This window comes from Bison bison, unplaced genomic scaffold (genome assembly GCF_000754665.1).
Source record: "Bison bison bison isolate TAMUID 2011002044 unplaced genomic scaffold, Bison_UMD1.0 scf7180017864146, whole genome shotgun sequence".
Taxonomy (NCBI): Eukaryota; Metazoa; Chordata; class Mammalia; order Artiodactyla; family Bovidae; genus Bison; species Bison bison.
In genome coordinates, this window is record NW_011494718.1 from 11,145,567 (window position 1) to 11,159,152 (window position 13,586).

Here is a 13,586-nt window from a genome sequence, read left to right on the forward strand (position 1 = left end):
AAAGCAACTATAATCCAAAAAAAAAAACAAAAAACCTCTTTCCCTTGTCAAGAGGTAAGAAGAGCCTAGGCTTCAGATGGGAAATCTTCCCATTGGGAGTGCTTCCTCTCTCCCCATTACCCCTTCCTATAAAGCACAGCCCTGGAGCTTGGAAACTATGGCTCAGCCTGCAAGGAACAGACTGCAGGATGAGCACGTTCTTGAATACAATCTACCTTGCCCAGTGGAGACCAGGAGCAATGTCCTTATTACTCAGGGGCCTTACTACTGGTGCTGGTGACAAAGGCTCTAGATTTGGAAATCCTGACAGATGATGACATGAGGCAGATTCCGAGGAGCCCCACTTGGAGATGAAGAATCACTGCTGAGTTTTCCAGGTTTCCTAATCGCCAGTTCATTTTTTAGAACATCTCTGAGAGACATCATCCTCGCCTCCGTGACACCATCTCTTCTCTTCGCCTGTATCTAGTTGTTTTTGTTGTTGGTGTTGTTTTTTTTCACTCAAGGTACATATTAAACATGAAAATTTCAATTAAAGGGAATTGGGGGAAAGAAAACTTTGAAGGAAGCTCAGGCTAGTTCAGATATTCATTTTGGGGGAAAAAAGTTCTCTTCTAGATAATTTATCTTTTACTTGGGGATTTGGTGAGATTATTAAACAATATCTATTAAAAGCAATCCTGTAGGATTTCCCTGGTGGTCCAGTGGTTAAGAATCCTCCTGCTGATGTAGAGGACATGGGTTCAATCCCTGGTCCAGGAAGATCTCACATGCTGCAGAGCACAAAAGTCCGTGTGCCACAACTACCGAGCCTGTGCTCTAGAGCCCAAGAGCCACAGCCACTGAACCCACATGCTGCAGCTTCTGAGGGCCCACATGACTGGACCCCCTGTTCCACAACAAGAGGAGCCACTGCAATGAGAAACCCAAGCACCTCAGCTAGAGATAGCCCCCGCTCGCCACCACTGGAGAAAGCTGGCCTGCAGCAATGAAGACCTAATACAGCCAAAAGTAACTAAAGCAATCCCATAAAAGAATTTGAGACTGATGTTAAGCAATAACTTGGCCATACTACTAACAAAAACTTTAGATAGGTTTCCTACTAAAATGTGCCTTCCTGAAGCACCTGACAATGAATATCACTGACTAGTGTGTCTGTTTCCTGTAAGTTCTATTCTGACAAGAGCACCATTTTGGGGAATGGATACCAGGGACAACATTGAGGAGACAGAGATTTTGACAAGAAGATCTAGAGGCTGTTCAGCTAGTGAAAGATTCCAACTGTAGTCATGAGCTGGAGGCATCTCATCTATAGGGTAAAGGAAAGGAGGAAAAGGGGGAAAGAGACAGCGTGAAAAGAAACAGGGACATCTGGTTGGAAAAGCAATGAACAAAGTCATTGCAGGTGTACAGTTCAGAACTGGGGCTGCAAAGAGTGATGGGGGCCTGAATCTCGTTTTGGAGGTTGCCTCATCGTCTCCTCCCATGCCAGATTTACTCCATCTGTCTCTTCTCTCACACGGTTCTTCCTTCTAAAGTGGCTTTGCCAGATCCCTTTTCCATCCATGTGTATTTTGCTAAAACTTCAAGTCCCAGGTCAAGTTCTGTCTCCTCTGTGAGGCTTGCTTCAGGTGTTCATCACTCCCAGATCTCATTTCTGTTAACTCTTTAAGAACCACATGGAGGAAATGGCAGAGCAGATGCAATCTTCTTTCCTAACAGCCTGCATCACTCTGCTGTGGAGTTACCTTAGCATATGCTGCTGACAAAGAAAATGCTTTGTGCACTAATTATCTCATATGAATAGTACTTGTCTGTTTCAATTAAATACCTTTGAGGGAAGCAGCAGTGCTCTATAATTTCTTTTAGCCCCAAATGTATAACATAACGCTAGGCTTTCACAGTAGCCAGCATTTATTGAACAGCTGCCATGTGCTTGACACGGTTTTCAGCTCTTTGCATGTGTTAACTGGTTTAATCCTCACAACCCTGTAAGGTAGCTACTAGTACTATTTTCATTTTGCAGATGAGAAAACTGAGGCTTATAGAAATTCAGTTAATCATCCAAGACCACACCAAATAGAAAATAAGAGAGGCAGGGTTCAGAAGTAGGCTGTCCATACTCTTTTCCATTTATTGTAAATGGCCTGTGCTAGGTAATCTATAAAAGCCTTAGTACTTGTTAATGGATCTATTGACTTTATCTGAAAGAGAATAAAAATTAATTCTAAAGTAAAGCATCCTTTGTACAAAGAAGCAGCTCATGCTTAACGGCATTACTGATTTCCTGTTACTTGGATTTGATCTGAAAATTGAACAGAAACATTTCATCCTTCTCAGGCTGCCCTTGGGCTTTTAGAAAAACTGCAGGAAGCACAAAGTCTGATCAGGGCTTTCAACTGGGTTCCTCCTCATCTGAAGGTGAAGTGGAAACTGGGCAAGAGTCCAAATGCTTTACCAAACCAGCTAATGCTACTGGCAGCTCCCTAGAAACCATTTAGGGGCTCACAAAGCCCACAGCACACAGGCAAAACCTGGGCTGCTCATTAAAAGAGGAAACAGGAAATAAGCATCAAAGAACAAGTGCTCTGGACGATGTGTTCATGTTACATGTATGAATCATCTCTGAATAGGAGGGACAAAGACTTTTTTTTTTTTCTCCTTGCAGGCTTGTTATGTCCATAATGCATCCAAAGTGGTAATGTGGTGTTTGTTAAGGCTGCCTGTTGAAAAGCTCTCCAGGTCTCCCCAGAAATGCAAGCCAGTAGCAGAGCTGATGGGGTGCATAATGAACAGTCTCTTGTGAAGCTCAAGGATGATTTTCCCCCATCATCTATTTGTATGTTTATAAATGAGTAATGAGGTCAATTTGGGACAGGCAGGTTTTGTGCCATGATTTGGACAGATGTTCAGTACTCTGCAAAGCACAGCTGTCTGGTCTAAGTGGTGCCTCTTGCCAAAAGTATCGAGCATTCAAAGGAGAATGTGTCACCAGGGACTGTTCAGAGGAGCCCACTGATCATCAGGGAATTGGCTTGTATCGATCCTTTGCAATCACATTTACACTTGTAGAACCTGTGGTGCTAAGAGCAAATGCACAAAATTAAAAGACTTTTGCACTTGGCAAATAAATATTTGATCGACATAGTTGTCAGTCTTCACTTGTTAATATCCAAAGATATTCATTTGTCTTCTGTTAAATTAGCAAAACTAAGCTTTGAACCTGTCATGACTGAGGTGTCTGAGCTCTGTTCTAAATGATGATATGGCTTTGTCCCTTTAATATTAGGCTTCCCTGGTGACTCAGATGGTAAAGAATCTGCCTGCAATGTGGAAGACCTGGGTTCAATCCCTGGGCCAGGAAGATCCCCTGGAGAAGGAACTGGCAACCCACTCCAGTATTCTTGCCTGGAGAATCCCATGGACAGAGGAGCATGGTGGGCTATAGTTCATGGGGTCATAAAGAGTCAGACATGATTGAGCAAGTAACACACACATCAGATTGGCAACACAGTGGTAAAGAATCCTCCTGCCAATGCAGGAGATGCAGGTTCAATCCCTGGGTTGAGACGATTCCCTGGAGGAGGAAATGGCAACCTACTTCAGTATTCTTGCCTGGAGAACCCCATGGACAGAGAAGTCTGGAGGGTTATAGTCCACAGAATTGCAAAGAATCAGGCACGACTGAATACACAGCCATATCACCAAACTGCAACGTGAAACAGCAATGCTTTGCTTTTAGAGTATGTGTAGCTCACATGACATAGAATGGACCTGAAATAGCTGACCATAAAACTCCTGAGCTACTATACTGGAGTTATTTAATGCAGCCACATAAGATACGTCATGGCATTAAAGTTTCTGTCCAAAGGGTAACAGCCATTGTTAGCTTAGATCATATCTCAGTTTCTGGCTATCACAAACCGTGCTTGGATGTACACTGTTTTCTGCATGGCTCATTGTGTACATTTGTTGCTGTTTCTCAAGAGTACATAGTAAAAGTGAGAAAGCTAGAATGTATGTAAGGCACATACATATTCAGCTTTTCTAGATATTTTCAAGGCACCCTCGGAAGAGGCAGCATCAATTTGCATTATTACCAGCAGTTCTTGAGAGTCCCCTTTTCCCCACATGTTGCTAACATTTGATGTTGAAGAGCTCTTTAATATTTGCAGGTCTGGTTGGCATAAACTGGCCTTTAATTGTCTTATTTGGCATTTCCTCAGATTGTTATTAGGTATAAGTGTTACTACGTTCGTTTGTTTTTCATTTGAGGTGCTTCTTTTCTGAACTTTTACTCTTTTTTTTGCCATTTTCCTCATTCTTTTGCTTGACATTATTTCTAAAGTTCTTTATTGGTTTTGGATATCAATCCTTTGTAAGTTATGTGCATTGCAAATACTGTCACCTAGCTTGGGCTTTTTTCCCTTAATTTTTCTTGTCTACCATCAAACAGAATTTAAAATTCCTTATATAATTGTATTTTATGTCTTGTTTACATAATCCTTCCTTATCCCAAGTCATAATATGTTCTACATTTTCACAAAGAGTATTTTATGAACCTCTCCCCCAATAATTAAGTCTTTAATCCACCTAGAACATATTTATGTACGGCGTGAGAGAGGGTTCCAATCTTCCAATTTTATCTTTTTCCACATAGATAGCCAATTGTCCCCACGTCCTATTGGTGTTTTTTCCTTTTTATAACTTTTCTGGGGCTGAGTCTTAGCCGTCAGTAGTGAAAGCTGGGAGTCCCAACCACTGGACCACCAGGGGATTCCTTCCCGCTTTAATAGTCCATTTCTGTCCCTTGATTTTAATGCCATCTCTGCTATATATCAATTTTTCATGGCTTTTGATGGCTTTGTTTCTATGTGCTTTACTTGTCTGTTTGTCTGTCTTTATGTCTGTAATGTGTTATATCACTTGGTATGCTGTTATAAGGCATCTTGGTATCTGATAGGGCACAGACCACCACCAGCCCCAGCCTTGTTATTTTTCCCAAAATTGTATTGGCTACTTTAGGCATTTTTCTTTTCTTTATGAATTTAAGGATCAAATTGCCAAGTTAAAAAAAAAACTTTCTTGGGATCTTAATTGACATTCTTGTATTTATAAATTGTATGAGAACTGACATATATATATGATACTGAGTTTCCCAAGTGATAGAGATGATACAATTTCAATTATATTAGAAAATCTTTTATTGAAATGTTCTCCAGAACTATAATACATGTATTTGTTGATTTAGTACTAATTGCCTCAGAGATTTGTCACTGTTGTGAATAAAAATTTAGTTTCCATTTCAAGAGTTTATTTTTGGTATATATATAAATAATGATTTGAATAGTAAAAACATATCCAGATATCATGCTGAGTTTTATATTAATTATGAAAGTTTTTGGTAAATTTTGGTGGACTTCCTATTAAAACAATCACTATATATAAAGACATTTTTTCTTTTCCCCCGATACTTATGATTTTTTCTTTTCTTAAAGCAATGGTTAGAATCTTAGAAGTAGTGATAGTGAATATTCCTGCAATGTTTCTCAATTTAATGGAATTGCTTCTAAATTTTTCATTAAATATAATGTATGATATAGATTTTAGATACCTATTATCATATGAAGGAAATTGCCTCCACAATTTAATTTGCTAAGGATCCATGTCTTGAATAAAGATTAAATTTTATCAAGTGATTTTTCTAAATCTATTTAAAATGGTCACATGTTTTCCCCTTTCATTTGTTAACTCAGTGTGTTATATTGATCAATTTTTAATGTGTTTTTGCTTTTTGATTTCTGGGATTAAATATATTTAGATTTGGCATATTATTTTTTAAATGCTGCTAAATTAAATGTGTTAATATTTTATATGAGCTTTCTGTATCTATGCTTGTATGAGATTGGTCTATAAATTCATTTTCATATGTATCAAGGCAATAATAACCTTATAAAATGACCTGTAAAACCTTTCCACATTTTTTTCTTACAGTATGTTATAAATGTACATGCGTTTAAGAGTAAAATGATTTCTCTAAGATTTACTACCAAAAAAAAAACTTCCCTGGCCCCTAGCACCTCTCCTCACAACTACCATTTTTCTCTCTCCAGTGGAAAAAATTTTCAGCTGATCATTTTGACATTTACCTCAAGATTTCTGGAAAATATGCCTGCATTGCTACCTCATGACTTTTCAGGGTTAGTAGGAAGTATTTATTTCTCAATATAAGGGAAGAGGATTTATCTTTCTTTCCTTCCTCTGCTCCTACACACACACATGTACTTTTCCCATCTCTTCACCTCTCAAGAGTTTTGGTTAAATATGACTACACTAGTGTTTTATTATAAAGACAATGTAAGGGCTGTTCAAAACTGAGACAGTTTTTCCTTGCCTGCATCATGTGGGTTTTGCTTAAACAATGTTGATACTTTTATTTATTTCTTTGCTTAGTTTCTATGTTTTATCACTAATTCAAATCCCAAACTAACTACTCGGCAGTTGTCTAAATCTCTTTTCAGGGCATTCAGGTGCAATAGGTATTCTAACAAGTTTATCTTCTGAAAAGTCCCTTTGGGAGACTTCTGACTGCTCCAAAGTAGACTGACGGCTCTGTACACCTAGTGGACGGCTGTCTTCTGCGGATCTGCCTTCACCTGGGGATTCCCTTTACTCCTTCCCTCTTGGAGGAGGTACTGCTTCTAGTATCCCATGTTTTCTGTTTTCATGAGGTAAATATTTTGATACGTTGTATCACTGAAAGTGTTTATTATACTCTTCCTTGAATGACAATTTGGCTTCTCATGGAAGCCTAGACTGGAAACAATAGTCCTTTAGAATTTCGAAGGAAGGCGTTGCTCAACTGCGTGAAAAAAGTGTTAATTCTGAGAAGTCTTAAGCTGTTCTGATTCCTCACAGCCATTCTTATGTGACCTGTTTTTTCCTCCCAGAACTTTATATGCTTTTCTCTTGGAGCTGAGTGTTCTGGAATTTCAGAAGGATTTTCTTTGTATAGGTCTATTGCTGTGTACATTTTTGGGCACTTGACTTTCTTGAACGTGAAACTTGGGTTCTTCATCTCTGGAATATTTTCTTGTTTTAGTCTATTGATTGTTTCTTTCCACACATTTTTATTATTCTTCCTTTCTAGAACTTTTAGATGTTGGACTTCTTGAACTGGCTGTCTAATTTTCTTACTTTATCTTCCTCTTCGTTTTTTTCTGTCTTTTGAGGAATTTTCCTTTACTAATCTTTGAAAACTCCTATCAACTGTTCTGTTTCTTCTAATTAAATGTAATTTCCGAGGGGTAGTGGCAGTTGTTCTCTGAATGATCCTTTTTATAGTACACTGTTCTTATTTCATGACTGAAGTAACTTCTAATCTTTTAGGACATTGATGATAGTATTTTGAAAGTCTCTTCCTGTTTCATCTCTGATTTTTTCAAGTTGCTTATTTCTATTCATTTTGGCCTTTGATTTCTACTTTAGAGGCTTTCCCTAGATGTCTTGGATCTTTGTTGTCAACTTGCTTTTTTTTGTTTCAGTGTCCCTTCTTGAGCTGTTCAGATCCCTAAGAGCTGGCCCTTTCTAAGTTCTGTCTGGATTATACCTGTCTGGCTTCCCTACTATTGATTTGCCAAAACATTGGAGTAGGGGTGGGGGAACTGGCTCTCTTTCCATTCAATATGTCTATGTTTCATAAACTGCCCAATTTCATTGCAGTATTCCCATCCTCAACTGTGCCAACTTCTCCCAAACCAGAGACTCTGTTTTTATCCTTTTTTAGTGTTTTGTTGGAGAAGGCAATGGCACCCCACTCCAGTACTCTTGCTGGAAAATCCTATAGATGGAGGAGCCTGATGGGCTGCAGTCCATGGGGTCGCTAAGAGTCAGACACAACTGAGTGACTTCACTTTCTCTTTTCACTCTCATGCATTGGAAAAGGAAATGGCAACCCACTCCAGTGTTCTTGCTTGGAGAATCCCAGGGATGGGGGAGTCGGTGGGCTGCTGTCTATGGGGTCGCACAGAGTTGGACACGACTGAAGCAACTTAGCAGCAGTGTTTTGTTGGGGGCAAAGGTAGGGTATCTTTTGGGCTCTTGGGAGTAGGCACAGGTATCGAGATCTAAATGCTTCATAGACTTCCAACCCAGCATCTTTAATTTTAACCTTTCCATGCCCTCCACCCTCTCTCCACTCTGTATCTCCTGAGGTACTGTGGGATCAACTCCTGAGTATTTTGCAGATTCTGTGAAATAAAACAGACTCTTGCCAATTTCCTGTGCAAGTTTAGAATTTGTTTTCTCAGGTCTGCTAAGTTCTTTATGACTTGCCCAAATGTTTGCTGGCTTCCAGAATTCTATTGCTCACTGATTATCCAATTATAGTTATTTTTTTATATCAATTCCACTTTCCTCTCACCACTGTTTTCTTAGCTCTGTAGACATTATTTTACTATTTTTCAGGTATTAACAGGTTTTGTCAAAGTTATTCTCAAACTATTTTGAATGTAACATGATGATAATTTCTTGCAATTTGATTATAAGCCTCTTAAAGTCTCCTCTTTTTCTTTCTTTGATCATTTCCCCAGTGTCTCATATACTTCACATATCTAGGACTTGATGCCTCCAGGTAACTATTAAGTTATTTCTAAGCAACACATTCAATGTATCACCACAAGCTATTCTCAATATTTGTGTAGCACCACATCAGCTTTTTTTTCTGATCACTAAATATTACAGTCTTCAGACAGCTGGATGTTTATTAAATGATAAATATGATGATGATAAGAGGAGAGAGGAAGAGAGTGATAGATAGATAATAGATACATAGATAGATAGATATGGACCATTAAAGATGTCTCAGTTTTCTAAATGAGTGTTTCCCTAAATGTTCCATTTAGCTTCACTGCTGTGATATATATGAATAGATGTTCATGAACAAAGGATTCTTGGTCAAATTAATGTGGCAAATACTGGATTAGGCAAATTTAAATAGGTTTCTTTACTGTAGTATTTCTCAGAGCAATTAATGTGCTTTCATGCTAAGAGTTGGACACGACTGAGTGACTTCCCTTTCACTTTTCACTTTCATGCATTGGAGAAGGAAATGGCAACCCACTCCAGTGTTCTTGCCTGGAGAATCCCAGGGACGGGGGAGCCTGGAGGGCTTCTGTCTATGGGGTCCAACAGAGTCGGACACAACTGAAGCGACTTAGCAGCAGCAGCAGCATGCATAATAGGACATTTTTCAAACATACTGTCCCTAAAATTCTTCTTTTGTTTACAGGATAGTTTTTCATGTCTTTTGGGACTTACTTTACATGAAATGAACTTTACAATAGGATTTGCTCATTCTTTCAGGATTCTTGTTTGCTTGTTTTGGGTTGTTGCTATCACTCATATTTTAAAAATATGTCCCCAAGTCAGGACAATTATGTGAAATTTTAAATGGAATAGTCCAGGTTCGATGCACGATACTGGATGCTTGGGGCTGGTGCACTGGGACGACCCAGAGGGATGGTACGGGGAGGGAGGAGGGAGGAGGGTTCAAGATGGGGAACACGTGTATACCTGTGGCGGATGCATGTTGATATATGACAAAACCAATACAATATTGTAAGTTAAAACATAAAATTAAAAAAAAAAAAAACAACAGCAAAAGCAAGACCCAGCCCCTGTTTTACACCAACATGCTTTCTGGTTAAGGGCAGGTCTCTGAATAAAATCACAGGACATTACGTAATGATTGTGTAGTTCTCATTGTTGGATCTTGGGTGAAATTAAGTGAAAGTGGTGCCAGGGAGGGTCCTGTGGGTGAGGCTGTTATGGGGACAGTCTCAAAGAATGCTAAGATCAAGAGGAGGGTGTATGGCGGAGGGACACACTGGAATCAGAGGCTTTTTCCCTAAGAGGCTCATCTCAACACTGATGAGAAGAGTGATGCAGAAGCCAAGAAAACCTGAGGTATGAGCAGTTAGAAAGCAAGGCTGGACAAAAGAGAGAGTTCAGGATATAGACTGTAATTCATATAAGAAACTCTCAGGGTCTCATTATTATTGGGTTCTCACTAGGAAACCTGGGATGGGTTGACAGGTTTAAAGGCGTAGGACTGAATCAAGTAATTATTAACAAAGTGTAAATTTGAAATAGTTTATTCCCATAGGATAGAAGAGGAATTCAGATCCTGAAATGCTAAATTATTTGCCAAAGGAAAACAACAGGTGAGATGCAGACCTGCTGAGAGAATATAGTTCCTGGACTCTTGGTTCAACATCCAGGTGACTCTATCACCTTGCTTTCCATCCATGGTTCTTTGGCATCTATTGGGTTATAGAACTCAAATTTATTGAGATCCTCATCCTAAGAACCACTGTCTATGTCCTGTTAAGCTGCAAAGGGGTTACAGTCAAAGCCCAAAATCTTCTACCTGAAGTCCATGGTAATACAGACACATGACACTGGTCAACAGAAAAGCAGCCTATCTGGGAAGTCTGACATCACTTATACACGACAGAGACCCGTTTAGTACGCAGCATAAAAACAAACACATTCTCCCTGTGTTACCTGCTGTTCAGAGCAGGGCAGCCAGACCACGCGAGGACATGGTGCCCTGCTGGAAAGCTGAAGTGCAGAGATCCTGATGTAATGAGGCCTGGGGCAATCATCCTGGTGGCACACTTGGCTGGGCAATTCTGCTTTCATAACTCTGGTAGCTAGACAACATTAGCTCCAGAGGGCCGACCTCCCCATTCTGAGTTCTCCCTATCACTTAGTTGCCCAGACCTTGGAATCTTGGTTAACAGGCAGGCCTTTGGGACATGGGTTCCATGCACTCCCAAAGACCAGCCACGACTTTATCTTCTCTGGGTATCTGAGTCACCTCCAAACACCTCATTCCAGAAGGTCATTCTGCTTCATCCTGTTGGTGCGTCTTACCCACAGTGCTTCTGTTCTTTCAATCTGATCCTCAAACTCTATCCCCTTCATTCCATTACCCATCCACAACCTCACTTTCATACTTCCGGTCAGCACTCTCCACCTTTTAATCATTACTTTGACAAAGCAGACTTGAAAGGAAGTTTATTGATCACTTTTGGCAAAGCACCTTGAAACATTTCTGCTGTTTTCAAGAGATGGAGAGGGAGCAGCAGGCTGACTTCACATGTCCAACTGTGGCAGTTAATTAGAAAGGACTTCTTTCTCCCTCTGATCACTCGATCTGGAGGTTCACACCATTCTCATCCCACCCCCACCACTCTTTTAAACAAAATAGCAACCCAAACTCTGAAGAATTTTTAAACAAAAGTACAAAGTGAACACCCTAGGTTTTTTCTTTCAAAAATTTCCATCTCACTTAATCCTCATATCTCATATTTTATATAAGAATATCCATAGTGTAAGAATAATTTCACATTCTTTTTAATATTCTATTTTAGAATCTTTCTTCATACATGCTTTTTCTCAAGGTTGATACCTACTTGATATTCTATGAAGTGAATGGCCCATTCACATTATTTCTAGAGGAAAGAGTCAATTTATTTTTTGGGTACAATTCCATTAACTACCCCTGTGCTGGATGCCCATAACTGAGGTAGACACTATAGCATATTATCCTCAAGTTGGATTTTCAAAATGAAGATATGGAAAGGAAAACAAGTTAGATAAGAGGACAAGCATCAGAGGTCAAGAATCACAAGTCAAAACCTGGGAACTAAGACTTTGAGGCTGGGTTTATGGAGTCAGAGGTTGGGACTAATTAGAGGAAGGAGAAGGGGAAGCCTGAGAGCCAGGAAGGCAGTAAGACACAAGGCGTGGAGGGTCTAAACAGAGGGGCCTGGAGTGCCCCAGGAATTGAGCTGAGCAATATCCTTTCTTATGCGTGCTTGCTGTCTCTTCTCCTGTTCATCCTTTTTGCTGTGTTTGGTGCTACTTGTGCCTCAGACACACTTTGCTGACAAAGGTTCATATAGTCAAAACTATGGGTTTTTCCAGTAGTCATGTATGGATGTGAGAGTTGGACATAAAGAAGGCTGAGCACCAAAAAATCGATGCTTTCAAACTGTGGTGTTGGAGAAACCTCTTGAGAGTCCCTTGGACAGCAAGGAGATCCAGTCAATCCTAAAGGAGATCAACCCTGAATATTCATTGGAAGGACTGATGCTGAAGCTAAAGCTCCAATACTTTGGCCACCTGATGCGAAGAGCTGACTCACTGGAAAAGACCCTGGTTCTGGGAAAGATTGAGGGCAGGAGGAGAAAAGGCGACAGAAGATGAGATGGTTGGATGGCATCACTGACTCAATGGACATGAGTTTGAGCAAACTCCAGGAGACAGTGAAGAACAGGGAAGCCCGGTGTGCTGCAGTTCATGGGGTTGCAAAGAGTCAGATGCGACTTAGCGACTGAACAACAACTTGTGGCTGAGGTAACTTTGTGCATACTCACTCTGCCCCAACTAAATCCTGGACCAGAGAACTGGAAAGACAAGGATGTGCCTGGAATAACACGTTCATGTCCAGTCCATGATGGGTCCTGGAGACTCTACCCTATTTATGGTCACTCCTGGAAGAGGGAGATGAGGGAGCCATCATCAGGCTGGTCTGGGCAGGCACTCAATTCAATGCCTGACCTGTGAAAACCACCTGGGCTAATCTGATTTCTCTTTAAGGAATTTTGCCATGTGAAGATGGGAGAGGCTGTTGCCAGTTAGTTAGGCTTGAATGTAAAAGAATAGCCACGGAGTAGACAACCTGATAAAGGACAGAAATGTTATGGACCTAACAGAAGCAGAAGATATTAAGAAGAGATGGCAAGAACACACAGGAGAATTGTACAAAAAAGATCTTCACGACCAAGATAATCACAATGGTGTGATCACTGACCTAGAGCCAGACATCCTGGAATGTGAAGTCAAGTGGGCCTTAGAAAGCATCACTACGAACAAAGCTAGTGGAGGTGATGGAATTCCAGTGGAGCTCTTTCAAATCCTGAAAGATGATGCTGTGAAAGTGCTGCATTCAATATGCCAGCAAATTTGGAAAACTCAGCAGTGGCCACAAGACTGGAAAAGGTCAGTTTTCATTCCAACCCCAAAGAAAGGCAATGCCAAAGAATGTTCAAACTACCGCACAATTGCACTCATCTCACACACTAGTAAAGTAATGCTCAAAATTCTCCAAGCCAGGCTTCAGCAATATGTGAACCGTGAACTTCCTGATGTTCAAGCTGGTTTTAGAAAAGGCAGAGGAACCAGAGATCAAATTGCCAACATCCGCTGGATCATGGAAAAAGCAAGAGAGTTCCAGAACAACATCTATTTCTGCTTTACTGACTATGCCAAAGCCTTTGACTGTGTGGATCACAAGAAACTGTGGAAAATTCTGAAAGAGATGGGAATACCAGACCACCTGACCTGCCTCTTGAGAAATTTGTATGCAGGTCAGGAAGCAACAGTTAGAACTGGATATGGAACAACAGACTGGTTCCAAATAGGAAAAGGAGTACGTCAAGGCTGTATATTGTCACCCTGCTTATTTAACTTCTATGCAGAGTACATCATGAGAAATGCTGGACTGCAAGAAACAC